Consider the following 4,966-nt stretch of genomic DNA (forward strand, 5'->3'; position numbering starts at 1 on the left):
AATGTTTGAGTATTTATAGGTTAAGAAAACGGAAAGAAAAAAGAAGAATATATATATATATATATATATATATATATATATATATATATATATATATATATATATATATATATATATATATATATATATATATATATATATATATATATATATATATATATATATAGACACATATGTAACGACTATATAGCCGTTTGGAATAAAAAAGAAAAAAAATCGCGACAACCAATGGTAAGAAGAGAGAGAGAGAGAGAGAGAGACCCTCTCCCCCACCCTCTTCCTGCGACCCCTTTCCCACACCCACTGTGCGGTGTGCATAAATGCGGGAACCGATCCCGCGGTTTCTCCACGGTCCACTCCATCCGGCCTAATAGTGGAATTTTAAGTTGTTTTATTTTATTTTCCTAACAAAAATGAAAATGTCATGATTTAAACTTTGTCATCCATGAGATATGAAGTTTGAACATTTGAGCCTTTTAATTATATATACATATTAAAGAGGGACAATGATACAGTTCCTCAGGTTCACTTTGTCAACCATGGTAACCGCCTATCACCGTCCCCCTCGCCCAATGACATGCAATTGCTTCCACCGCCTTCTATTTCTTTCATATGCCTCCGTCTTTTCGAGACAATCAATCTCCAGTTCCTTCCATTCCCTAACCATTCCTTCCGCCGCTTCTTAGTGTAAATAAACCCAAATCCAGCGGAAAACACACCATCAAGATATGGAATCGCAAAACGACTTCCATCGGGTTTTCCTCGCCTCTGGTGATAGAAGGTCACATCGAAACTGGACCTGCAGATGGTACCGACGTCTGCTTCGGTTCCCCGTTCCCTCTCGCTTTCTTCTCTATTCGATTACGGTTCTACAGATTTCATTCGATTGACCGGTTTTGCTCCAGTTGGTAATTGCTTTTGACTTCGACCCACTCTTTCCTTTTCTACCAACTCCGCTGCTCTTTTGTACTTTCTTTCTGAAATTGGAACTTGCTCTTCTTATCAACTTTGCTCACCACATGTTTGATAAAATGCCTTTGAGGCATTCACAACGATTGTAAGCAGCTCATAAGGTTTCCTTTTTCCATTCAGTCTTGGAATATTAAAGAAAATCTTTTTTTTTAGATTAAAGCGGAGAAACTCTTGAACCTTTTCTATTTTTTAAATCGATCGAGCCTTCCACGATTGGAGGTCGTCAACTGTTTCGACCCCTAAATTGGTTGAAGGAATACCTGTCGATTTCCAGTTCGGAGGTAAATGTAGACCCTCTTTTCCTCTAGCGAGACCACGAAAGCAATACAATACGTTTTCTTTTGCGTTTTTTTTAATTTTGATTTTTTTTTCCTTTCCATGTTAACAGCTTCAATTGCATTTCGACCTGTGCTTGCTCTAGCTATTGGATACACAATATCTAAGGTTGGTTGTTTTGTTTTTTAGATATGCACACCACCTGTTCGATATAATTCCTAAAAGATTATAGTGAATTACGGAACTTATGATTTTACTATATTCACTATCTTGCCAATTTCCACTTAACAGGTGTTTCCAAAAAAAAAATAGTATTTACATTATTTTAGATCATTACATGAATGTTTTTTTTTAATAGGAACTGTATGGATTATATATAGGAATTTGTAAGCAAAGGATACCAATCAAGATTACTACTTCGTCCTATCAGATAACTTCTCTTTCCATTTTCCATATTTCATTATCTTTTTTTTTTTTTTTTTTTTTTTGTTTTTTCTTTAGATGCTGAAAGTACATTGACTATGTTGACCAGGGTGGTGCTGAATTTATTTGTGGAGGTCCCCCATGTCAAGGAATAAGTGGCCATAATCAGTTTAGAAACTACATGGATCCTCTAAAAGATCCCATGAATCATTAGCTTCTGGTTTATATGGATATAATTGATTTTTTAAAGCAAATATTTGTTTTAATGGAGAATGTTTGTGACATTGTGAAATTTGTTAATGGGATTTTGGGATTTTTTGCAGTTGGAAGATTAGTTTCTATGAATTATCAGACTTGATTAAGGATGATTTATGATAACTATAAAGTGCTTTTGTTTTATAATCTTTGTTAATAACAATCTTTTTGAAAAAAGTCTAATGAAATTATTATTTGCAATATTTTTGAAAGCAACTAACATTACTTTTTTATTATAACTGTATTTCAATATTTCATGATATTTGATTTTTCATTTTGTAAACAAATTTTTTAAGTGATAAGTAAACATTTTTGTACTATTGAAATACATGATGTGAAATATAAATATTATTGTATTTGTTTATGAATCAATGTCATTTAGTTTTCTAATTGGACACATGTTTGAATGACTCATTGGTATTGGAATGTAATAAGTCATTCCAATTCCATGGTCATTCCGTTCAATTCCTTCCTGATTCATTCTATTTCCATCATGTTAATTATCTAACAGCATTTTATCCAACATAACTTTCCACAGTTTCCTTTACCTACACATCAAATCTATTTATATTGATTAAAGGGTAAATTAGTAAAGAAACCATTACATTATACAGGTTCCAAATTATGCTATCATCTTTGTTGGTGGAACTTCAAAAATGATAAATCATTGCAGTGTTGTAAGTTTTACTTGAAGAGGTTTGCAAAAAGTATGATAAAGCAACCCCTTTAAACCCTAGATTTCATGGTGTGCGCATTTCCAGTCCCTATATTTTAATCAAGCTGCATGATATTTTTACTAAAATGATTGATTTGTATGATTATATGCCTATTGCCATATCTGATCCCGAATTGTGGAAGCAGGTTTTAGACCTTTTAATTATATTAGTGATTTTTGTTCCATTTTATGCATTTATATGTTTTACAATCGTTCTGGTTCTATTAAAGTTAATTAGTGAAGATTGTCAAACAGTAAGAAATATGTGTTTTTTGTTTCCTTAATATTGCATGCAACAAATAATTAAGAAAAAGTTGTTCAACTAAATTGGAACAGTCCCTAGGTAACTTTGAGAAATCGTTAGGGTGTGTTTGCTTTTCGGATTTGGTGGAATTGGAATTTGTGATTACATTCCATATGGTCTTTGGTTGCCAAATGGATGGAATTCAACTCGACTGGAATTCTTTAAATTGAAATTTTGATGGGTTTCACCATACCTAGGGCAGGGTAGAAGAAATTCAGTTCCTTACTTCCCTTTTATTTTAAAGACCAAAATTGTCTTGAACTATATGTACATAGTTAGAACAGTAATAATGCTTTGTAAATTGGATAATACTTGCAACAATACAAATTAACTTTTCACTGAAGGCTTCCAACCCCCACAAAGCGGGGGCACGCATCTAGTTGTTATGATTATTGTTTATTGTCATTTTTATATTTTTTAGATTTACAAAAAATGGTTTTTTCTTACAAAAATGGATATCCAACGGATTCCCCGTTTCCGACAGATTTTTTTTACCCGAACCCGTCGGGGATTTGGTCGGGAGGGTGAGGGGATGGGTATGTATATTAGAGGTCAGTTACGAGGACGGGTATTGTAGTCTCCGCCAATATCCGCCCCCGTTTGCATCTCTAGAAGCAAGATCAAGAGTGCCAACTTTTTTCGTTGCTCAAGCCACTATAAATTTATTAATAATTAGATGATACTATAATTTCACATAATTTTTGAGAAATTTGTATAAAATCATGGAGTATGAGATGTCATAAAATAGAAAGGGAAAACTTTTCCTATGAATCAATGTTCTACCTGAACCAAGTCACAAGTACAAGATTAGGTTTTAACTCACCCATGTCATCATGTATAAAGTCAACTTCAGTCTCCTGCTCCACAACAATATCTAAATTGAGGTAATTTAACATATCATATAAATTCACATTTAAAGGTTTTAAACATAAATTGACAAAAACCTAAGTTAACATATATATATATATATATATATATATATATATATATATATATATATATATATATATATATATATATATATATATATATATATATATATATATATGTGTGTGTGTGTGTGTGTGTTTTCAAGATCTAATGACAATTATAAGTTGTGGGACACATGCATTAATGACTAATATATAATAAATTACATTGTAGAAAGTACAATGAAAAAGTAGTGACAATGAGTTACATGAAACACGCGCTCTAAAGATTGCTTGGCCGTCTAAAATTAACATAATTTCTTGCGACATAGGCTTTTGTCAAGTTGTTTAAGTACTTGGAATATCCTCTTTCATAAGGAAATCATATCACAAGGAAATCATAGATAGCACAAAGGGCATGAGTACAATACCTACCCATCTTTCTAACACCGAAATCATGTTGAATGATGCGTAAAATTCTCTGTAATTATGTTAAACAACTATTAGATTATATCCTTAGAGCTAAAATTTTACTATGCTTATAAATATAAAAACAGAAAAACCATGTGATGTAAACAAATTAAAACATATAATCTTTAAATTGCATTTTGTAATACTCCATTTCATCGTACACAACGAAATAAAATCACAAAATCTGAATTAAATCCATTCACATATCAATCATGACTCTAAAATCAGTAATCAACCAATGAAAAGTTCCATAACAGAAAATCAAAATCATGGTCATAAAACTTACACTGAAGTTCCCATCGCTAAACCTAATCTCCTATTCTAGGGGGTAGAAAAGAACTGAACATGATGAAAGAGAAGAACCAACGGTTAGCATCGATAAAACTGATGTGGCTTGTCCGAAATGCAGACAGTAAAACAAATCTAATTTCAATAACATATAAGAGAGAGTGTGTGTAACACTAGTCAAAATAGGTCAATAACAATCACATGTGATTATACCAATCATGTAATGTGAATAGTAATGTGATGAAATTACTATGTAGTTCATGATAAATTCTAATACAAAATATGAAATTTCTTTATAATACAACTCAAAGTATATGTCCATACGATTCCAAAGATATAGAGAACGTCTAAATC

The 4,966-nt window shown here is 31.9% G+C and overlaps 1 long non-coding RNA gene across 2 annotated transcripts; it reads left to right on the forward strand.

Annotated features, from left to right (window-relative positions):
* The first annotated feature begins 472 nt into the window (after nucleotides 1–472).
* On the forward strand, nucleotides 473–1,993 carry LOC111919822 (uncharacterized). 2 transcript variants are annotated; one of them, XR_002859618.3, is made up of 4 exons: nucleotides 473–1,057; nucleotides 1,126–1,253; nucleotides 1,361–1,416; nucleotides 1,607–1,993. It is a non-coding gene; the product is annotated as an uncharacterized LOC111919822 (long non-coding RNA). The 2 variants fall into 2 exon arrangements; XR_002859617.3 differs by having other exon boundaries at nucleotides 475–1,057; nucleotides 1,629–1,993.
* Nucleotides 1,994–4,966: the final 2,973 nt, after the last annotated feature.

This window comes from Lactuca sativa, chromosome 8 (genome assembly GCF_002870075.4).
Source record: "Lactuca sativa cultivar Salinas chromosome 8, Lsat_Salinas_v11, whole genome shotgun sequence".
Lineage (NCBI taxonomy): Eukaryota > Viridiplantae > Streptophyta > Magnoliopsida > Asterales > Asteraceae > Lactuca > Lactuca sativa.